This window comes from Convolutriloba macropyga, chromosome 7 (genome assembly GCF_964194025.1).
Source record: "Convolutriloba macropyga chromosome 7, txConMacr16.3, whole genome shotgun sequence".
NCBI classification, from domain to species: domain Eukaryota; kingdom Metazoa; phylum Xenacoelomorpha; order Acoela; family Convolutidae; genus Convolutriloba; species Convolutriloba macropyga.
Window position 1 is genome coordinate 40135650 of NC_134474.1, and position 25118 is coordinate 40160767.

At 34.8% G+C, this 25118-nt stretch overlaps 1 protein-coding gene across 1 annotated transcript in view; it reads right to left on the reverse strand.

The window, feature by feature from the left end:
- LOC142343029 (uncharacterized) overlaps positions 1–24835 on the reverse strand; it is a 61452-nt gene extending 36617 nt beyond the window's left edge. The window contains exon 1 of the mRNA XM_075394714.1: positions 24549–24835. The gene's annotated coding sequence lies outside the window, so the exon portion shown is untranslated. The remainder of the gene's footprint in view (positions 1–24548) is intronic.
- Positions 24836–25118: the final 283 nt, after the last annotated feature.

Sequence of the window (25118 nt, forward strand, 5' to 3'; positions counted from 1 at the left end):
GGAATCCTTATTCTGAAGGCCTCTAATTGATGGCAAAAAAATCACTGAAACATCGCAATTGTGCAAGCCGATCGCAGATTGCAGATAATAGTATACTGAACTGAATCTGTCGCTTGAAAACATGTTGACTTCCTTCAAAATTAGTTTGGACAATCATAATGACAATGAACTTTGTGGGATGCCGCACCCGTACCTAACTCAAAAGCAAATTCAGTACTGAATCAGAGTAAAATTCAGAAATTATCAGTACTGATTCAGACTCTGATTCAGGTCACATTTCGCTCTGAATTCCTCTGATTCAGAGTCTGATACAGACTCTGAATCAGACTCTGATTCAGACTCTGATTTTTGTCTGAATCAGACTCTGATTCAGACTCTGATTTTTCTCTGATTCAGACTCTGATTCAGACTCTGATTTTTCTCTGATTCAGACTCTGATTCAGACTCTGATCTTCTCTGAAATAGGGAAAATTCATAAATATGTTCATGAGCCAAGCTAGGTTTTACCATTGCTTTCTTTCTCAGGTCCTTAAAATATACAAATTCATACAATACCTGTAGAAATTGAAGAAAATTATAAAATAGGTTGTCGGAAATCTCCTCAAGTCAAGTTAAAGACTGACTTTTTGAGATTTTCCAGTATGTTCTGTGTGGTTTAAACCCTCCTCCTTTTTCATTCCAGGCTGGGGACCGGCAGTGGCGGAGTTACTGAAATAAACTCTAGGAAAACTGGTATAGCATGGTAAAAAAACCAAGCTTGAACAATTTTCCAAAACAAAAAAAACAAAATAATGACAACTTTTTTTCAAATAGGCACATTCTGACCAAATCTAAGTAAAGTTCATGCATGAAATAAAATTGATACTTTACTTAGTTTTCTACTATTGAAACAGTCAAAAGAGAGAACAAAATAGCGGATTGACAAAGTTTTCAGACACTAAATATCTAGAACAAGGTTTTAACAATAAAGCTGTTTAGAGCCAATAAATGCCAAAAAGGCAGGATTCACAGAAAACATTATATCAGCTTCAGCGAAAGGTAATTAGCAGAACATACCCTCATACCCTAGCAAACTTTTGTGAAAAGAAAACAACTCATGAAGACGGAAACAGGAGCCGTAAGTACCTCCAAGATGTTTTTGATGTTATCGAAAACACAGTTGGTAAAACGGCCACGAAGAGGGCGCTTTGAGTAGAAACTCAAGATTAGTAATTTATAATTTGCATCTGTTGGGCCATAAACTAATAAGTGAACAATCTTTCAAGGCCAATTTGAACGACAAAGATCGATTAGCAGGGCAGGCAAAGTTTAATTCTACTTTCTATAGAAACCATAAAGATTTGTTCTTTTTTGTCAACACACACACTTTTAGTAGCAAGTACGTGATTATTATACATGAAATGAAACAGAAACTCAAACTCAAACTATCTCAATATCACCAAAACAGTGTGGCCAAGTATGTAGGACTTGATTTTAATTTCAAATTGCGTCGACTTCTTTACGTTTGGCTTGGATATCGATATGTTGATGATTAAAAATTGTTGAAACATTTTCTTCGGTTAAGAAATTTCCTATAACATAGGGTTTGCACTGAAAACGTATTGTCATTAGGAAATGTTCTTACTTTATCGACATTACTATCCACAACCGATCCAAGATGCAACTTTGACATGTATAACCACGTGATTAGAAACATAAGCGGAAACTGAAAAACTACTAAAAATCAGTTGATATATAGTTGAAACTTGTTGTTGACCTTGTCTGATTTCACTGAATGGCAACTTTGTTGTTAATGAATCTTGTTTCTGTACCTCATCTAAGTGATTGCACAGCACAACCTAACTTTGACTCTGAAAATAAAATCAAGTTGAGAAATAATTGAGAAGTAAATTTTGTTCACTATATTACAAAAAGACAATTCCAATGTTTCTATGTTTTTTTCTCAACTATCATTTTCCCCATACAATTCAATTTTTTTCAATTCTTTCCCCATACATATTCATTGCCAAGTTTGCTCCAGTTAAATTTTAGATGCAGTGTTTTACAACGTTGAAATTTTGGCCCAAGTATTAAAATGGGCATAAAACAGAGAAGGTAGCCCCATAAACGCAAATTACGACTTGTTTTTTGTTCTTAAATCAGACAGTGGATCTAACCAACTGTCATCATCAGGGAATTATTATCTCACTAGCACCCGTGGTTTAGGAGATATTATCAGGAAACATGGAAACATGATATTTTGCCATCAATTGGTTGTTTGGTATTTTTAATTATTCGACTAATTCTAGCGAAGTCCTTTATTTCTCAGCAAAGCTGAACAATTAGTTATTGGGAGTAATTGAGTAGCAAGTAAGGCAACGTTAATCTACAACATAGCAGATGATATACAGTTTACCAAAGCTACAAATGTGCTATCCACAGAGATATAAAACCGTTGAATCAAACTGGGCTGTGCAAAGCTTTCCTTATCATTGACAGGAGAGCGACTGTTTCAGTATCTGTGAGCAAAGATTTTTACAAGAAATATCTATTACCAAATCATACTCAAAGCGCAAAAAAAACGAAATTTGGAGTGAAAAATGCAGCAATGAGGAGAAAAATACATCAATCGCTAGGACAACAATAAGACAGCACTACATACAGCTTCAGCTTAAGCTGTTTCTTCTTTCTAATATACCATGCACGGTCCCCTGCTATTCTTTGTGCATATAATTGACACTTCATGTAAATTTGTAGAAACAGATAAATATCTCAGTGCTCGTCAAACAAATATACAACAAATAAACTCAAAACGATTAAAAAAAAGAAAAATTGAACAAAACATAATTATTGCGTGCAAAACTAGGAAATGTACTACAGTCAGGACTTTCCTTCTTGTTTTGGATTCATTTCTGTCCGGCACAAAATTGTGGAGAAGTAAAGCCAGATACGCTGGATTATGTTCAAGGCAATGAAAATGGATTGCATTCTGAACCAAGCATGGCATTTGTTTTTTGGAAATATATCACAGTTTTCTCAATTTCCGAATGAAGTTTTTATCTTTTCTCAAAATATATTGACGTCTACAAAACAACACCAACTATTGTAAACTGCAAAAGTTAATTTTCTGATTTTATAAAATGTTTACGTATTGAAAAAAATTTAACTATAACTGCCATACTGCGCTCGAAATTATCAAAACGTGACAAATGAAAGAGACGGGGTTAAAAGCATCAATATCAGTGTTATCTCCGTCTAAATGCTTGAAACTAGCCTTAGCTCTAGATTTGTTAAAGAGCTTGAAATAGAAGAAAATAAATGCATTTAAAAGACGTTAGTCAAACGAATGCAAACCAAGAAAAACTGGCTGAAAATGAAAAACGGCAAATTTTTATGGGAGAAATCGATACCGGTTCTTTATAACGTTGTGATTTGTGATGATTTGCTGTGGCCTCATTCTCTGTGTTTTAAATTTTTTTTAGTGTAGACAATTTCTACAAGACTGCAGAAGACCTACCATTGTTTTTCACTAATAACTCTCAATCATTGTGAAATCGGGGCAGCGTACATTTTTTGCGAAGAGAGAAGTTACTATCTATATATGAAAAATATAATATTTGTTTGCACGATTTTTGCTTGGCAACATCTCAACGTTGTTTTTGATTTCAATATAAAGTTTTTCATCAAGTAGAGTTTTCTAGGAAAAATTTTGGTCAGGCATTGGCTTAAATGCACATAGAGTGATAAATATGAATGAACTACAGGGAAAACGCAACACATGTCAAATGGAAAAAATCAGACACCTTTCTCGTTTATTGGCTCTTTATTGAAATTTTTATGAGCTTTTTTGATGTTAAATAAGCTGAACAGAATAGGAATGAAATGTTTTTAAGTAGATTGGCTAAAAAACAGCTATGGACAAAAATGTTTTCACAAAGAAAACTACTTCGAATATGAAACATTAAAATGAAAAAAAGGGGTGTTGGAGTTGGTACTCTGTCCGCATGTTTACTACAAAGACAAAAGGAACAACCGGTAACAACATAAATACGCAAGTAAAAACGTTAAAACTGTTTTTAACCGTAAAAACTACATTGCTGTATGAATTAATTTTTCTTCAAATTCAAGACAGATTCAAAATTTGTATTTTTAGAATATTTTTTTGATGATTTATCTGTCTTACCTGACACAGTGTTTATTGTGAGTGGTGATTTCAATGTCAATTTTATCAGACAACCAACAAAATCAAGTACGTTACAAAAACACAACGGGATGATAAATTTGGCTTTTATGCTTCCCTAAAAACTAGCGTGATTTAAAAAAATTATCCAAATCATCTATTGATGTTTTCTTCTCAAAGTTAAACACTCACACTATTGTCAAATTAACCAAATATAATTATCTTTTTAATTTAGGTCTTAATTTGATATCAGTAATAAATTGTCTCAAACATCCCATTTGTTCAAATGAAGCGGATGAAACTCTAAGCTTAACTTTATTCAAGTGAATTGAGTCGCTCGATTGAAAAAAAATAAAAGTCCATCAGTTTCAGTTTGGAGCTTTATAATGGCAACAATTTAACTGAGACGCTAAATAAAGTAATGATCGTGAAAAAAATAGGTTTCTACCAATGAAATAATCAAGGTCGGGAAAATTACGTTATTGACAAAGGTACAAAATTTTCTGGAAAACGGAAAAATTTTGAAACTACTTTTAGCCAATAAACCCCCGGCAGCACATCACAGGAGAAACAAACTCAGAACTGCAAAAAGAAAAGATACGGAGGGTCGGGTCAAGTGGTCAATATGTTTTTATGAGTTTGAGGGCATTGAAGATCTTTTCATTATGCCAGGATTTTAAAAAAAACTTCAAATGTTCATCAAAATTTAAGTAAAACAGTTGCGGCAGGCATCAACGATTGCAAAATTTTTGGGATTTTGCAAAAAGCATCTGTGTTTACGTCTCCATAGAATCTTCACGCCTCACCCTGCATTTAAATGTCAGATGGTAGTGCTTTATGGGGCCCTTGGAATCCTCAAAAACGTTACAGTTTAAAGAAATTTACACAATAATTAGCAAAAAGGACATGCCTTTCTGCTGTTGGAAAAGGAAAAATAGACAGTGAAATTAAGATTGACTCAACTATTTAGAGAAATTTTGTCATAATAAATAAGCAGTTCAATATCTTCTGCAGAAATTTTTAAAAGTAATTTTAAAAAATAAAAGTCCATCAGTTTCAGTTTGGAGCTTTATAATGGCAACAATTTAACTGAGACGCTAAATAAAGTAATGATCGTGAAAAAAATAGGTTTCTACCAATGAAATAATCAAGGTCGGGAAAATTACGTTATTGACAAAGGTACAAAATTTTCTGGAAAACGGAAAAATTTTGAAACTACTTTTAGCCAATAAACCCCCGGCAGCACATCACAGGAGAAACAAACTCAGAACTGCAAAAAGAAAAGATACGGAGGGTCGGGTCAAGTGGTCAATATGTTTTTATGAGTTTGAGGGCATTGAAGATCTTTTCATTATGCCAGGATTTTAAAAAAAACTTCAAATGTTCATCAAAATTTAAGTAAAACAGTTGCGGCAGGCATCAACGATTGCAAAATTTTTGGGATTTTGCAAAAAGCATCTGTGTTTACGTCTCCATAGAATCTTCACGCCTCACCCTGCATTTAAATGTCAGATGGTAGTGCTTTATGGGGCCCTTGGAATCCTCAAAAACGTTACAGTTTAAAGAAATCTACACAATAATTAGCAAAAAGGACATGCCTTTCTGCTGTTGGAAAAGGAAAAATAGACAGTGAAATTAAGATTGACTCATCTATTTAGAGAAATTTTGTCATAATAAATAAGCAGTTCAATATCTTCTGCAGAAATTTTTAAAAGTAATTTTAAAAAATAAAAGTCCATCAGTTTCAGTTTGGAGCTTTATAATGGCAACAATTTAACTGAGACGCTAAATAAAGTAATGATCGTGAAAAAAATAGGTTTCTACCAATGAAATAATCAAGGTCGGGAAAATTACGTTATTGACAAAGGTACAAAATTTTCTGGAAAACGGAAAAATTTTGAAACTACTTTTAGCCAATAAACCCCCGGCAGCACATCACAGGAGAAACAAACTCAGAACTGCAAAAAGAAAAGATACGGAGGGTCGGGTCAAGTGGTCAATATGTTTTTATGAGTTTGAGGGCATTGAAGATCTTTTCATTATGCCAGGATTTTAAAAAAAACTTCAAATGTTCATCAAAATTTAAGTAAAACAGTTGCGGCAGGCATCAACGATTGCAAAATTTTTGGGATTTTGCAAAAAGCATCTGTGTTTACGTCTCCATAGAATCTTCACGCCTCACCCTGCATTTAAATGTCAGATGGTAGTGCTTTATGGGGCCCTTGGAATCCTCAAAAACGTTACAGTTTAAAGAAATCTACACAATAATTAGCAAAAAGGACATGCCTTTCTGCTGTTGGAAAAGGAAAAATAGACAGTGAAATTAAGATTGACTCAACTATTTAGAGAAATTTTGTCATAATAAATAAGCAGTTCAATATCTTCTGCAGAAATTTTTGAATTTTTTTACTATCAGCTCATCCCTTCTTTTGCAATTGTCTAGATCTATTATAGAATTATAGAATTAACCCTTTCCAAGTGTCTGTGGGATAAAAGACCCAGGAGATCAAATATTGAAAATAGCGAAATGATAATTTTTCTGTACATGTGCGTTTTAGGACACTTTGTTGTGGGATAGCGGGAAAATCGCAAGATCATCAGATATATATTGATCCACTTCTGAACGCAGACCTTTATGGTCAATTTTTTCCTTTTGTTTCTCCTATTTCTTCCAATGAGATTCTGATAGATTAAACGTCGTCATTCACAAAGATGCGCTTTTGAATGCCATTGAATGCTTCAACAAACAAACTTTTGTCTTTATGGGAACTTTTATGAGTTACACAAATCGCACTAATTGGTGAGCACGTTGCACTAAAGATTAACCCTCTTTTTCATCAGTGTTAGCTAGTGCAGCAAGAATGTTAAGCGGCTTCCCGCATCAAATAATTTGTAGGTACACAATCAGGAATGGCATTTAAGAAATGAACTGGTAGTAACTGTACTTGTTCATAGCAATCGGGAAAATGACTTTTGATTTTCTTTATTTTAATGGTTTGTGGGCGAAATTGAAGGATCTGTGTTAAAACTGCGAGCATTTTAAGGTTGGCATCGTTGTTTGCCAGAAAACAGTTGATCATATCTTTTTTAATACTTCCTTTTTCGCCAAGAAATGAAAAACTTCTTATTCGATTAGACCGTACAGCGGATTGCTGGGGTTCCTTGCTAGTTAAATTTGGTCGTACGACCGTGGTTTCCCGAGAGGAAGGCAGAGTGCCGCTTGATTCGCTTTGAAGGACATCGCAAAACTGTATTTTGAAAGCCATTACTTATTTGACAACTTTTTTGGGTGGGGAAGACTGCTTAAAATGTTTGCTGCTAACACAATTTGATCACAGAATGACCATGCACATAATTTTATATTGCTGACTCGGCAAACACTTGATATTCGGAACTTGCGTCAAGAACATAATTACTTTGCATATCCTTTGCAATTCTTGAACAGCTTAATTGGTTGATCAGAATTTTCATGAGAAGGTAAATTTGACGAGTTCTGTTTGTTTGTAGAATGACTTGAGTGCAATGAACCTGGTTTCCAATTGTTTGGTGAACCTTTGGATTTGTTTTCATTTTTTTCATTTATTATACCTGATTTTACTGTTTTAGTTAATATTGCTAGTGAAAAATTTGTTATCTAGCAATGAGCGGATTGTTCAAAAATTTTGTCACACAATTGATCCTTTACGGTCAAATTTTTTGGATTTTGGAAAACCTTGCCTGACTAACAATTGTGGTGGCTTGTACTCTGTCCATTTTTTCGAGACGTTGTGAAAAACTTTTCACTTTTTCTTTTTCATCAGTGTTGACTTTGGGAAATCTGTTTTGCTGACTCGATGGATTGCAATAACCGTTTGAGAAGCAAATGATACACATAATTTGGCTTGTATTTTTAATCGATGTTTGAACGCAGGCGCTGATTTTTTTAGTTAAGTCATTAAGTTATTTTCACAACAATGGTTCCTCAACCATTCACAAAAATGTCTGAGCGCTTGAAAAATAAATTGGGTCTCAATAGTATGCTTGAATTTTCTAATTGGTTCTTTTCTACTAGAAGCTTTTACAGTCAGGTTATATATTGTGTATGTGTAAGACATGAATTGTTGCGAACGAGACGGAAAGAAAATGTTTATCAGTCTCGTGATGTTTCAACAAATTTTCTTTAAAATATGTAATTATTAATGGTAGGTGCTTAATGTAAACTTCCAATTATTCTTTGTAAACTACTTTCTGCGAATGAAGTTTTCTCTGTTTGTAACTCAGATTTTAGCTGAAAACGTCAATTTTTACAAAAAGATCATTTCAAAAACTGGTTTAAGTATTCTGGAACATTTTGCTGCACAATTTGATATGAGAGGGGTGAAAAACAGCTTTCGACTGTCTGTGCTATCCGGAGAGAAGTGTGGATGTCTGCAACTTGAGTTTCGTTTTTGTTCGTTCTGATGTACAATTAAGGTCAACACGTATTCGAGTTGATGACTCAGCATCGTAGTGATGACCCCAGGTTTAGGTCCAGACCCGAATTTTCGTCTGATCAAACTTTCCAGACCAAAATTATCTCTGATCAGACTTTCCAGACGAAAATTAAATCTGAATAGGCTTTCCAGACCCAAGGTTCCTCTGATCAGACTTTCCAGACACAAAGGGTGTCTCATCAGACTTTTCAGAACGAAGGCGTTCTGATCAGACCATATTCAGACTATGGTCCAGACTCAAATTCAGACCATTGCCCAGACCTCAATCGGACTATGATCAGACTCAATTGCGCTCGAAGAGGTTATGATCAGACTCAAGTGCACTCGAAATAGTGTGATCAGAGAAAGATTTTACTGAGGATCAATTCTTTTAATTTTGCTATAATATATTCATTTCATAAAAACTGATGTTTGCAGTATTTATTTCATCTGAGGAAAAATCAATTATAAAGGTATTGCTAATGAAAACGAAACCCAACTGTTGAGATCAAATTTTATTTAGTGTACCGTTTAGTGTATATTTCTGATTCAATGGATGAGTTCAGACTTTCCGTAAGAAATATCGTGGTCTCCATTTGATCAAATTTCCTCTGAAGGGTACTGGCCTTTGCTATCAGCTGGACTCCTTTTTCTTATCAGAGCTATCGGATTTCAGTTGAGTCTCTGATCAGATCGCTGCTTTATTGTTGCCTCTTGGCAGAGCCAACATCTCTCAGTAAAAAAAAATTGAAAAAATAAGGCGCTCGAAATTGCCCCTGATCAGACCCAATTGCGTTTGAAAACTTTTCTGATCAGCCCCAGGTGCGCTCGAGGAGGTTATGATTGAACCCAATTGCGCTCGAATCCGACTATGGTCAGATTTTTCAGACCAAAAATACCTCTGATCAGACCATCTCCAGACCATCGTCCAGACTGTAGTGCGCTCGAACTTCCGTCCAGACCCTGTAATTTGGGTCTGGGAACATACGGGTGTGCGCTCGACTGGGTCTGATCATAAACCAATTTGAGTCTGGCCCTCAACCTCGGACAGTCCACCTACAGTTCAAATTTATCAGGACGTGAAAAGACGTGAAATCAATTTCGATTGATCTTCCACGATTGAGTTGATGCAACCAGAACCTTCTATTTTTTCTTCAACTGTGGTCATGATTTTCTTGATAAGCAGGGAAAGAGTTCCAAAGCTTTTCTTCTTATTAATGGATGTTTGCTGAAGATAGAGCTGATTTATCTGTATTGTGCTATTTGATTTGATTTCTTTCGAAAATTTTGCGTTTTTCTTGCTTATGAGACGATTTTGCGTTTTGATTTTGTTTTGTTTTTTTTTCTGCAATGCATACTACCACATTAATTAGGCCAGCGGCTAGTAGTGCGCAATAAAGTGCACAAAGTTTGCTGATTATTCCGTTTTCCTGTTTTTTGTCAACGTACTCCGCCAACTAAATGAGCGGCTAGTATTATGAAATCAAATTCATTGAGAGAAATTGGAAAGCCTTCTTTAGTGAAACCTTTTTTCGAGTTCAAGAAACTAGGTTGTTTGTTTCGCCACTATTGCCAACTTTGCTCAGAAAACGTTTTGATTGTTACCTAAGTTCATTGTCGTGAAAACTGTACAGGTTAATAGAAAAGAAGTTTTTAGTGCTATAAGTTTTTCAAAAATACGCTATAGATCATTGTTCAAAAATTTTGAGTCACAAAAAATATTACAGCTTCTGGAAATTTTACTGGAAAGTTTTGCGTTAAACGTTAAATAAATTCAAGTTATTTTCCTTTGAAATTGAAAAACTTTTCTTATTAAATCTGAAATCAATGCCAATTTTTCTGCTCATAAATCAACTTTTTACAGTTTGTCTTTGTTTTTAGATGAGGAAATGATGAATCCAATTGTTGATTTAGCTCAAAAGAGAACTTTTTTATCAATAGAGTAGCAGAAAAAAATTGAATTTTGCTATTAAAACTGAAAACAGCTGAGTTTAACAGTTTGAATTGTTTTGGCCAGAAGTTTTGCCTGAAAATTCAAAAAACTTTTTTTTGAGATTACCGATAACGTGTACTATAGCGCTTTTCACTGTTTTTTAAAACAACTAAACTCTTCCAGTTATATAAAATTGGTACCAAAAAACAAAAATTATGCTGAGGGACAAACTTCTGTTTTAGAGATTTTTCGTTCAGAAAAATCTGCTTTTTTGGATAGGTACAACAGGAAAAAGGACAACATAGGTGAATTCGGAGACCTCGGAGAAACATCTTATGGCGATGTCCTGAAACACAAAAATGAGGCCTTATTGCTGGGTGAACTCTTTCTCTTTGATGACGTCTGCAACCAAAAAAATATTGACTTGGACGGTTTTTCTTGATGCTGGGTGCAACTTTGTAGTGATTTCCTTCATGCTTGAAGTCAGTTTTGGGCTGTTTCTGTCATCTTTACGGAATTGGTATCCATGGGTGCTGTCTATGGTTTGGTTCTGGGTGCTGGCACTCTCTTTGTTTAATGAAAGGAACAAAAATCTGTTTCAGAAGCCTAACAATGTGCTTCTTTTTGTTCGAGGAGATACAATTCCAAATAACATGATTTCGAACATTCTTTTAGTCAGTCGGGTTTCCCATATTTGTTGTTATAGTTGCGGCGTCTTTACCATTTCTTGAGATGGAGTGAATTTCATAATTTTGGCGGGTTTCTTAATCATCATCAAGCTCCAACTCTTGAAGGTTGCGTCATTGGGAACACCGTGAAAAAACATTTTAAAAGACAATTTTTTTCTGGTAAACCAAGCTCTGCGTACACGATTTACATATGTTTCGAAAAATCTTTTTCAGTAGTGAACCCGAGACTCTTACATGCTATACCTACGCTGTTTTATTGAAACTATTTTATGAAATTTCAGCGCTATGTTAAGTTGTATAATTTTAAGATTTGTTGCAAATTGTGGTCAAATTATTTTTTGTGAAAATATGCTACTTAATCAATACAATGTGTTGAATGTATGTAAACTCATAACTGAGTTGCAGCAAGCTGTATTGTTTTTTTTCTAAAGTATGCGTTCACTGTTCATTGTTTCTTTTTGAGGAGAAAGACGGCAACTCCATGGCGTAGTCTGGCATGTGGGTTACATGCCAGACCATGCCTGGTATCCATGATCCAATTTTGCGTATGATATTTAAAACATCCCCTCTCTAATTTTGGAGTAATTTTCAAAGTTTTAGTCATATTGGATCCCTTAAGACCTAAACAACTCAACGTGAATACATTTGTATTTTTTTTTCGGGAAACTGTGTTATGATTGCTCTCAGCAACACAACCAAATCATAGCTTAACAATTGCGATGTGGCTTCTATTGTTTGCATCCAAAAATAAAATTCGGGATGCCCAGGTTGAGATCCCAGACAGAAAGTTGATATGTCCTGACCATCCGAGAGTGAAAATGTCTATTTCCAGACCCTCCCAGACGGAAAGTGCCTATGTTCAGACTTTTGTGCGTTCATAATTTTCTGTGCGTTCAACGTGCGTTCAAAAATTCCTATATCCAGACTTTTGTGCATTCCAAACGGAAATTTTTGTGCTCCAAAATCGATATTTTGTGCGTTCATGTCCAGACTATCGGCGTTCAACAGACCCTATGTCCAGACTTTCGTGCGTTCGAAATTGCATATGTCCAGACTTTCGTGAGTTCCAAACCAAAAATCGTGCGCTCCAAAATTGATAATCTGCGCGTTCATGTATAGACTATAGTGCGTTCAAGAGACCTTATGTCCGGACTTTTGTGCGCTTGAAATCGCCTATGTCCAGATTTTGTGTGTTCCAAACCAAAATTTGTGCGCTTCAAAATTTATAATTGTCATAAGAATTTACAATTTTTTTTACTCTTCCCCATTTTTGTATCCTTTTCGTTGTCTTATTACTGAGCCTTATGAGTTGCGGCCGCACTAATCTTCGAGAGGGAGTGAGTTGTCTTTTGTTTCAGTTCTGTTCTATTGGTTGTTTTGAGACGTTTTTATATAGCAAAGTTAATAACAACATTGAAAAAAATAGTTGTAATTAACAATACTAAGAAAAAATTTTTTTTCAGTCTCATAGCTATTAAACCTCGAAAAGCATATAACCGAACGTTATTTGCTTTCTTAGTAGTTTAGATTGAAGCTTAGAGTGTAAAACAGAAATGTTTTTTTTTGCAATTGATAGACGAAAAAAGGAATTGGTTTTTCAAATTTCGTTTAGACGTTCTCGACTTCTCACTTTTCGAAAAAAGTGGGTTTCCATTGGGCCGAAAAATGTTCAATTGAAACCAATTTTGAATAGGCGTGTCCCTGATGTACAAAACATGTCCAGATCTGATCAATATTAGCCAAAAATATTGGAGCGTCATGTTTATGGAAAAATGTTTCGAGTACTTTTAGTAATATTAAGATCAGGCAAGACGCACCAAGTTGAATTCAACGGGTTACTCAAATGCCAGTGCTGAAACGGGCTGCATAATAGCGTCATAGGAGCGTGATTTTTTAAAAAAAAATTCCGGAGGACTTTGATCGGGTTCTTTGTTCGTGTAATCTTATTGCCAAGAGTTTCGATTATAGCAGCTAATAGACCATTCATGTTAAACTTCACTAAACAGTGAGCTCCCGAGCGTAAACATAAAGAACTTCAATTCTTGTTTGATACGACCGCCCGGGTCGAGAAAAAATCGGAAAAATATGTAAGTTAAGCAGTGAAAAGTTGGTTTTTTCACCGCAAACTTCGTACATAGTTTTGCGGTGAAATGCGGTGGATGTGGTGAAATTATGTAAGTTTGCCGCTAGAGTAAGCGGTGAACTTACAAAAAGTCACCACATGTAACCGCTGACTGCAAGTTACCGTCATTGCAGTGATTCGAACCTCTCACCTTCAGCGTGCCAGCCTTTTCTTCCACTGCGCAACGTTTCACTAAAAGCTGGCATATTTGTTTTTAATTTAAATAAAATTCACTCTCTTTTATGTAAAACATACGCAAGTTTTAGCGGTGAAATGCGGTGAATGCGGTGAAATAATGTAAGTCCACCGTTTACTCTAGTGGTGAAATTACAAAAATTCACCGCTTAAAGAAAGTTTCCAAAAAGATGTATTAATATTCGTGGGTAAATTTTCCGTGCGTCTATTAACAAATGCATCTTAACTTCGTTGAACAAAAGACAATTCGAAGCGTCGTCTAAGGGTTAATTTATGTTATTTCACCACTAAATAAAACGCTGAATTTCATCGCATTCACTGATGATCTCACACAAATTTAACACTTTTAAGCGGTGAATTTATGTAAGTTCACCACTAAGTTAAGCAGTGAATTGTGAATTTATGTAATTTCACAGCATTAAACGCTGTTCCCATACAATTTTAACACTTTTTTCTAAGCGGTGAATTTATGTAATTTCATCGCATTCACCGCTTTTCTTACATAATTTGTTCAATTTTTGTTGAAAGCGGTGAGTTTATTTAATTTCACGGCTAATTGCAAACGTGAAAATATTTAATTTCACCACTACCAGGCGATAAAGGTTTTTTCACCGCATTCACCGCCTGCTGTATGTAATTTCAGACTTTTGTGTGTTCCCAATGAAAATTCTTACGCCCCAAAATTAAAATTTTGTGCGTTCATGTCCAGACTATCGGCGTTCAACAGACCCTATGTCCAGACTTTCTTGCGTTCAAAATTGCATATGTCCAGACTTTCGTGAGTTCCAAACCAAAAATCTTGCGCTTCAAAATTTATAAGTGTCATAAGATTTTACAAATTTTTTCCTCTTCTCCATGTTTATATCCTTCCCCATGCACTCTTCCCCATGCACTAATCTTCAAGAGGTATTGAGTTGTTACTTTCAAGGTTTTCTGTTTATAGCCAAAAGTTTTTACGTCTTTGAAATTATTTTTGATTTAAAGCTTTTCGGATTTTACTGTTTCTTTTGTTGTCCATTTATCAATTTCAAAAATGATATCATTAAAAAAATCTCACAGTTGCTTTCTTGATTCCTTACTTTTGTTTCAGTTCTGTTCTAATGGTTGTTTTGAGACGATTTTATATAGCAACATAAATAACAAAATTAAAAAAAATAGTTGTAATTAACATTATCATGAAAAAAATTAGTCTCATAGCTCTTAAACATCGAAAATCATATAACCGAACGTTATTTGCTTTCTTAGTAGTTTATATTGAAACTAAGAGTCTAAAACAGTATTGTTTTTTGCAATGGATAGCCGAAAAAAGGAATTGGTTTTTCAAATTTCTTTTCTACGTTCTCGATTTCTCACTTCTCGAAAAAAGTGGGTTTCCATTGGGTCCGAAAATTGTTTAATTGAAACCAATTTTGAATAGGCGTGTCCTTGATGTACAAAACATGTCCAGATCTGATCAAAATTAGCCAAAAATAATGGAGCGTCATGTTTATGGAAAAATGTTTCGAGTACTTTTAGTAATATTAAGATCAGGCAAGACACACCAAGTTGAATTCAACGGGTTACTCAAACGCCAATGCTGAGACGGGCTGCATAATAGCGTCATAGGAGCGTGATTTTTTTTCTAAATTTCGGAGGACTTTGATCGGGATGTTTGTTCGTGTAATCTTTTATAGAGTTTCGATTATAGCAGCTAATAGACCATTCATGTTAAACTTCACTAAACAGTGAGCTCCCGAGCGTAAACATAATGAACTTCAATTCTTGTTTGATACGACCGCCCGGGTCGAGAAAAAAGTGGAAAAATATGTAAGATAAGCAGTGAAAAGTTGGTTTTTTCACCGCAAATTTTGTACAAAGTTTTGCGATGAAATGCGTTGAATGAAATGCGGTGAAATTATGTATGTTCACCTTTAGAGTAAGCGGTGAACTTACAAAAAGTCACCACATGTAACCGCTGACTGCAAGTTACCGTCCTTGCAGGCATTGGAACCTCTAACCTTCATCATGCCAGCCTTTTCTTCCACTGCGCAACGTCTCACTAAAAGCTGGCATATTTGTTTTTAATTTAAATAAAATTCACTCACTTTTATGTAAAACATACGCAAGTTTTAGCGGTGAAATGCGGTGAAGGCGGTGAAATAATGTAAGTCCACCGTTTACTCTAGTGGTGATATTACAAAAATTCACCGCTTAAAGAAAGTTTCCAAAAAGATGTATGATTATTCGTGGGTAAATTTTCCGTGCGTCAATTAACAAATGTATCTTAACTTCGTTGAACAAAAGACAATTCGAAGCGTCTTCTCAGGGTTAATTTATGTTATTTCACCTCTAAATTAAGCGGTGAATTTCATCGCATTCACTGATGATCTCACACAAATTTAACACTTTTAAGCGGTGAATTTATGTAAGTTCACCACTAAGTTAAGCGGTGAATTGTGAATTTATGTAATTTCACAGCATTAAACGCTGTTACCATACAATTTTAACACTTTTTTCTAAGCGGTGAATTTATGTAATTTCATCGCATTTACCGCTTTTCTTACATAATTTGTTCAATTTTTTGAAAGCGGTGAGTTTATTTAATTTCACGGCTAAATGCAAACGTGAAAATATGTATTTTCACCACTACCAGGCGATAAAGGTTTTTTCACCGCATTCACCGCCTGATGTATGTAATTTCAGACTTTTGTGTGTTCCCAATGAAAATCCTTACGCTCCAAAATTAATATTTTGTGCGTTCATGTCCAGACTTTCTTGCGTTCAAAATTGCATATGTCCAGACTTTCGTGAGTTCCAAACCAAAAATCTTGCGCTTCAAAATTTATAATTGTCATAAGAATTCACAAATTTTTTCCTCTTCCCCATGTTTATATCCTTTTTGTTGTCCAATTACTGAGCTTTTTGAATTGCGGCCGCACTAATCTTCAAGAGGGAGTGAGTTGTTACTTTCAAGGATTTCTGTTTATAGCCAAAAGTTTTTACGTCTTTGAAATTATTTTTGATTTAAAGCTTTTCGGATTTTACTGTTTTCTTGTTGTCCTTTTATCAATTTCAAAAATGATATCATTAACAAAATCTCACAGTTGCTTTCTTGGTTCCTTACTTTTGTTTCAGTTCTGTTCTAATGGTTGTTTTGAGACGTTTTTATATAGCAACATATATAACAAAATTGGAAAAAATAAATGTAATTAACAATATCATGAAAAAATTTTTTCAGTCTCATAGCTCTTAAACCTCGAAAATCATATAACCGAACGCGAACGTTATTTGCTTTCTTAGTAGTTTAGATTGAAGCTAGGAGTGTAAAACAGGAATGTTTTTTGCAATGGACAGCCGAAAAAAGGAATTGGTTTTTCAAATTTCTTTTCGACGTTCTCGATTTCTCACTTCTCAAAAAAAGTGGGTTTCCATTGGGTCCGAAAATTGTTCAAATGAAACCAATTTTGAATAGGCGTGTCCCTGATGTACAAAACATGTCCAGATCTGATATTAGCCAAAAATAATGGAGCGTCATGTTTATGGAAAAATGTTTCGAGTACTTTTAGTAATATTAAGATCAGGCAAGAGGCACCAAGTTGAATTCAACGGGTTACTCAAACGCCAGTGCTGAGAAGGGCTGCATAATAGCGTCATAGGAGCGTGATTTTTTTTCTAAATTTCGGAGGACTTTGATCGGGATGTTTGTTCGTGTAATCTTTATTGCCAAGAGTTTCGATTATAGCAGCTAATAGACCATTCATGTTAAACTTCACTAAACAGTGAGCTCCCGAGCGTAAACATAAAGAACTTCAATTCTTGTTTGATACGACCGCCCGGGTCGAGAAAACATTGGAAAAATATGTAAGATAAGCAGTGAAAAATAGATTTTTTCACCGCAAATTTCGTACATAGTTTTGCGATGAAATGCGGTGAATGTGGTGAAATTATGTAAGTTCACCTTTAGAGTAAGCGGTGAACTTACAAAAAGTCACCACATGTAACCGCTGACTGCAAGTTACCGTCCTTGCAGGGATTGGAACCTCTCACCTTCAGCATGCCAGCCTTTTCTTCCACTGCGCATCTTCTCACTAAAAGCTAGCATATTTGTTTTTAATTTAAATCAAATTCACTCTCTTTTATTTAAAACATATGCAAAATTTAACGGTGAAATGTGATGAATGCGGTGAAATAATGTAAGTTCTTCGTTTACTCTAGTTTATCACCGCTTAAAAAAATTTCCAAAAATATGTATGATTATTCGTGGGTAAACTTTCCGTGCGTCTTTTAACAAATGTATCTTAACTTCGTTGAACAAAAGACAATTCGAAGCGTCTTCTAAGGGTTAATTTATGTTATTTCACCTCTAAATTAAGCGGTGAATTTCATCGCATTCACTGATGATCTCACACAAATTTAACACTTTTAAGCGGTGAATTTATGTAAGTTCACTACTAAGTTAAGCGGTGAATTGTGAATTTATGTAATTTCACAGCATTAAACGCTGTTCCCATACAATTTTAACACTTTTTTCTAAGCGGTGAATTTATGTAATTTCATCGCATTTACCGCTTTTCTTACATAATTTGTTCAATTTTTTGAAAGCGGTGAGTTTATTTAATTTCGCGGCTAAATGCAAACTTGAAAATATGTAATTTCACCACTACCAGGCGATAAAGGTTTTTTCACCGCATTCACCGCCTGATGTATGTAATTTCAGACTTTTGTGTGTTCCCAATGAAAATCCTTACGCTCCAAAATTAATATTTTGTGCGTTCATGTCCAGACTATCGGCGTTCAACACACCCTATGTCCAGACTTTCTTGCGTTCAAAATTGCATATGTCCAGACTTTCGTGAGTTCCAAACCAAAAATCTTGCGCTTCAAAATTTATAATTGTCATAAGAATTTACAAATTTTTTCCTCTTCCCCATGTTTATATCCTTTTTGTTGTCCAATTACTGAGCTTTTTGAATTGCGGCCGCACTAATCTTCAAGAGGGAGTGATTTGTTACTTTCAAGGATTTCTGTTTATAGCCAAAAGTTTTTACGTCTTTGAAATTCTTTTTGATTTAAAGCTTTTCGGATTTTACTGTTTTCTTGTTGTCCTTTTATCAATTTCAAAAATGATATCATTAACAAAATCTCACAGTTGCTTTCTTGATTCCTTACTTTTGTTTCAGTTCTGTTCTAATGGTTGTTTTGAGACGTTTTTATATAGCAACATATATAACAAAATTGAAAAAAATAAATGTAATTAACAATACCATGAAAAAATTTTTTCAGTCTCATAGCTCTTAAACCTCGAAAATCATATAACCGAACGCGAACGTTATTTGCTTTCTTAGTAGTTTAGATTGAAGCTAGGAGTGTAAAACAGGAATGTTTTTTGCAATGGACAGCCGAAAAAAGGAATTGGTTTTTCAAATTTCTTTTCGACGTTCTCGATTTCTCACTTCTCGAAAAAAGTGGGTTTCCATTGGGTCCGAAAATTGTTCAAATGAAACCAATTTTGAATAGGCGTGTCCCTGATGTACAAAACATGTCCAGATCTGATATTAGCCAAAAATAATGGAGCGTCATGTTTATGGAAAAATGTTTCGAGTACTTTTAGTAATATTAAGATCAGGCAAGAGGCACCAAGTTGAATTCAACGGGTTACTCAAACGCCAGTGCTGAGAAGGGCTGCATAATAGCGTCATAGGAGCGTGATTTTTTTTCTAAATTTCGGAGGACTTTGATCGGGATGTTTGTTCGTGTAATCTTTATTGCCAAGAGTTTCGATTATAGCAGCTAATAGACCATTCATGTTAAACTTCACTAAACAGTGAGCTCCCGAGCGTAAACATAATGAACTTCAATTCTTGTTTGATACGACCGCTCGGGTCGAGAAAAAATTAGAAAAATATGTAAGATAAGCAGTGAAAAGTTGGTTTTTTCACCGCAAATTTTGTACATTTCGGAGGACTTTGATCGGGATGTTTGTTCGTGTAATCTTTATTGCCAAGAGTTTCGATTATAGCAGCTAATAGACCATTCATGTTAAACTTCACTAAACAGTGAGCTCCCGAGCGTAAACATAATGAACTTCAATTCTTGTTTGATACGACCGCTCGGGTCGAGAAAAAATTAGAAAAATATGTAAGATAAGCAGTGAAAAGTTGGTTTTTTCACCGCAAATTTTGTACAAAGTTTTGCGATGAAATGCGGTGAATGAAATGCGGTGAAATTATGTATGTTCACCTTTAGAGTAAGCGGTGAACTTACAAAAAGTCACCACATGTAACCGCTGACTGCAAGTTACTGTCCTTGCAGGCATTGGAACCTCTAACCTTCATCATGCCAGCCTTTTCTTCCACTGCGCAACTTCTCACTAAAAGCTAGCATATTTGTTTTGAATTTAAATCAAATTCACTCTCTTTTATTTAAAACATATGCAAATTTTAACGGTGAAATGTGATGAATGCGGTGAAATAAGTAAGTTCTTCGTTTACTCTAGTGGTGAAATTACCTAATATCACCGCTTAAAAAAATTTCCAAAAATATGTATGATTATTCGTGGGTAAATTTTCCGTGCGTCTTTTAACAAATGTATCTTAACTTCGTTGAACAAAAGACAATTCGAAGCGTCTTCTAAGGGTTAATTTATGTTATTTCACCTCTAAATTAAGCGGTGAATTTCATCGCATTCACTGATGATCTCACACAAATTTAACACTTTTAAGCGGTGAATTTAGGTAAATTCACCACTAAATTAAGCGGTGAATTGTGAGTTTATGTAATTTCACCGCATTAAAATATGTTCCCATACAATTTTAACACTTTTTTCTAAGCGGTGAAGTTATGTTATTTCATCGCATTCACCGCTTTTCTTACATTATTGGGACAATTTTTTTCAAAGTTGTGAGTTTATGTAATTTCAAGGCTAAATTCAGTCGTGAAATTATGTAATTTCAGCGCTACCAGGCCAGAAAGATTTTTTCATCCCATTCAATGCCTGATTTTTATAATTTCACCGCATTCACCGCTTTTCTAACACTGCGCAACTTCTCACTAAAAGCTAGCATATTTGTTTTTAATTTAGATAAAATTCACTCTCTTTTATGTAAAACAAACGCAAATTTTAGCGGTGAAATGCGGTGAATGCGGTGAAAGAATGTAAGTCCACCGTTTATTCTAGTGGTGAAATTATGAGAATTTACCAATTAAAGAAAGATTCCAAAAAGATGTATGATTATTCGTCGGTAAGTTTTCCGAGCGTCTATTAACAAATGTATCTTAACTTCCATGAACAACAGACAATTCGAAGCGTCGTCTAAAGGTTAAATTATGTTATTTCACCACTGAATTAAGCGGTCAATTTCTTCGCTTTCACTGATGATCTCACACAAGTTTAACACTTTTAAGCGGTGAATTTATGTAAGTTCACCACTAAGTTAAGCGGTGAATTGTGAAATTAGGTAATTTCACCGCATTAAACGCTGTTCAAATACAATTTTAACACATTTTTCTAAGCCGTAAATTTATGTAATTTCATCGCATTCACCGCTTTTCTTACATAATTTGGACAATTTTTTTCAAAGATGTGAGTTTATGTAATTTCACGGCTAAATTCAGTCGTGAAATTATGTAATTTCACCGCTACCAGGCGAGAAAGGTTTTTTCACCCCATTCACCGCCTGATTTTTATAATTTCACCGCATTCACCGCTTTTCTTACATAATTTGAACAATTTTTTTTGAAAGCGGTGAGTTTTTTTAATTTCACGGCTAAATGCAACCGTGAAATTATGTAATTTCACCACTACCAGGCGATAAAGGTTTTTTCACCGCATTCACCACCTGATGTATGTAATTTCAGACTTTTGTGTGTTCCCAATGAAGATTCTTGCGCTCCAAAATTAATGTTTTGTGCGTTCATGTCCAGACTATCGGCGTTCAACAGACCCTATGTCCAGACTTTCTTGGGTTCAAAATTGCATATGTCCAGACTTTCGTGAGTTCCAAACCAAAAATCGTGCGCTCCAAAATTGATAATCTGCCCGTTCATTTATAGACTATAGTGCGTTCAAAAGGCCTTATGTTCGGACTTTTGTGCGCTTGAATTCGCCTATGTCCAGACTTTTGTGTGTTCCAAACCAAAATTCTTGCGCTTCAAAATTTATAATTGTCATTAGAATTTACAAATTTTTTCCTCTTCCCCATTTTTGTCTCTTTTTGTTGTCCTATTACTGAGCTTTTTGAAATGCGGCCGCACTAATCTTCAAGAGGGAGTGAGTTGTTAATTTCAAGGTTTTCTGTTTATAGCCAAAAGTTTTCACGCCTTTGAAATTATTTTTGATTTAAAGCTTTTCGGATTTTACTGTTTTTTTTGTTGTCCTTTTATCAATTTAAAAAATGTTCTCATTAAAAAATCTCACAGTTGCATTCTTGATTCCTCACTTTTGTTTCAGTTCTGTTCTAATGGCTGTTTTGAGACGTTTTTTTATAGCAACATTAATAACAAAATTGAAAAAAATAATTGTAATTAACAATTCCATGAAAAAATTTTTTCAGTCTCATAGCTCTTAAACCTCGAAAATCATATAACCGAACGCGAACGTTAATTGCTTTCTTAGTAGTTTAGATTGAAGCTAGGAGTGTAAAACAGGAATGTTTTTTGCAATGGACAGCCGAAAAAAGGAATTGGTTTTTCAAATTTCTTTTCGACGTTCTCGATTTCTCACTTCTCGAAAAAAGTGGGTTTCCATTGGGTCCGAAAATTGTTTAAATGAAACCAATTTTGAATAGGCGTGTCCTTGATGTACAAAACTTGTCCAGATCTGATATTAGCCAAAAATAATGGAGCGTCATGTTTATGGAAAAATGTTTCGAGTACTTTTAGTAATATTAAGATCAGGCAAGAGGCACCAAGTTGAATTCAACGGGTTACTCAAACGCCAGTGCTGAGACGGGCTGCATAATAGCGTCATAGGAGCGTGATTTTTTTTTTAAATTTCGGAGGACTTTGATCGGGATCTTTGTTCGTGTAATCTTTATTGCCAAGAGTTTCGATTATAGCAGCTAATAGACCATTCATGTTAAACTTCACTAAACAGTGAGCTCCCGAGCGTAAACATTATGAACTTCAATTCTTGTTTGATACGACCGCTCGGGTCGAGAAAAAATTAGAAAAATATGTAAGATAAAATTTCGTATATAGTTTTGCGATGAAATGCGGTGAATGTGGTGAAATTATGTAAGTTCACCTTTAGAGTAAGCGGTGAACTTACAAAAAGTCACCACATGTAACCGCTGACTGCAAGTTACCGTCCTTGCAGGGATTGGAACCTCTCACCTTCAGCATGCCAGCCTTTTCTTCCACTGCGCATCTTCTCACTAAAAGCTAGCATATTTGTTTTTAATTTAAATCAAATTCAATCTCTTTTATTTAAAACATATGCAAATTTTAACGGTGAAATGTGATGAATGCGGTGAAATAATGTAAGTTCTTCGTTTACTCTAGTTTATCACAGCTTAAAAAAATTTCCAAAAATATGTATGATTATTCGTGGGTAAATTTTCCGTGCGTCTTTTAACAAATGTATCTTAACTTCGTTGAACAAAAGACAATTCGAAGCGTCTTCTAAGGGTTAATTTATGTTATTTCACCTCTAAATTAAGCGGTGAATTTCATTGCATTCACTGATGGTCTCACACAAATTTAACACTTTTAAGCGGTGATTTTAGTTAAGTTCACCACTAAGTTAAGCGGTGAATTGTGAATTTATGTAATTTCACAGCATTAAACGCTGTTACCATACAATTTTAACACTTTTTTCTAAGCGGTGCAGTTATGTAATTTCATCGCATTCGCCGCTTTTCTTACATAATTCGGACAATTTTTTTCAAAGAGGTGAGTTTATGTAATTTCACGGCTAAATTCACTCGTGAAATTATGTAATTTCACCGCTACCAGGCGAGAAAGGTTTTTTCACCCCAATCACCGCTTGATTTATATATTTTCACCTCATTCACTGCTTTTCTTCCACTGCGCAACTTCTCACTAAAAGCTAGCTTATTTGTTTTTAATTTAAATCAAATTTATTCTCTTTTATGTAAAACATACGCAATTTTTAGCGGTGAAATGTGATGAGTGCGGTGAAATAATGTAAGTTCACCGTTTACTCTAGTGGTGAAATTACATAAATTCACCGCTTAAAAAAAGTTTCCGAAAAGATGTATGATTATTCGTGGGTAAATTTTCCTTGCGTCTATTAACAAATGTATCTTAACTTCGTTGAACAACAGACAATTCGAAGCGTCTTCTAAGGGTTGATTTATGTTATTTCACCACTGAAATAAGCGGTGAATTTCATTGCATTCAATGATGGTCTCACACAAATTTAACACTTTTAAGCGGTGATTTTAGGTAAGTTCACCACTAAGTTAAGCGGTGAATTGTGAATTTATGTAATTTCACCGCATTAAAAGCTGTTCCCATACAATTTTAACACTTTTTTCTAAGTGGTGAAGTTATGTAATTTCATCGCATTCACCGCTTTTCTTACATAATTTGGACAATTTTTTCAAAGTTGTGAGTTTATGTAATTTCACGGCTAAATTCAGTCGTGAAATTATGTAACACCGCTACCAGGCTATAGAGGTTTTGTCACCCCATTCACCGCCTGATGTATATAATTTCACCGCATTCACCGCTTATCTTACAAGATTTTCCGCATTCACCGCTTATCTTACATAATTATGCGTTGAATGGCGGTGACACCTCGACCCGGGTGAAATAGACCTTCTTAAATAAAAGCTGTCGTCTTTTAGTCGACTGAAATTTAGAAAACCATTATGAAAAACTGTCACTAGGGCAGGGGGCAAAATAAACCAGAAAATAAGAGAAATAACCTGCGTCAATACACGCTACCCCTATATTGTCCATTACGGTTTTTAGTGTTCATATGATGTCAAAACATTGGGAAATCCAGGTTTATCATCACAGGAGACCAAAAATATGAGCCGTCAACAACACTTACGTTCAAAATTGTAAACACAATGTGCCGCAGTTATCACCCACCACTTGTCAATTAACAGCTCCACCACACGCTAATTCTTTGTCCTTATAATTCAAGATGAGAGCAAAAAATCTAATACTTTTTGACGCATTATAACCGTTGATAATTGAGTAAATACTGGATGCTTTCACATTGTTCTTGGGAAGATCCGGCGATGAAATAACAGCTGATTTGATTAACTGGTGTCGAAAACAACAAAACCCAATAACAGTAGCAGATTAATTCTATTTTAGAGTTCATTGGTAAGAGGTGAGCATTATAATGACACCCTTTGCGAAAAGTTTGCTTTGCTTTGGCTGTGAAAGTTTAAACAAATGCAAATTAAAGGTTTAAAATGTTCCATCACAAGATTTGATCTTATCCTAGAGTTCGCAGAGTGACTATAGAAGAGAATGAAATAAAATGTTATAACACATACGTCACACAAACATATAATGCCGAAAACCAAAAGTACTAGAATTTAAATTGTCTTAAGCTCTTATGAGCATAAAAAAGATGACTCGAACTTCCGGCATTTTTAAACTTTCAGGA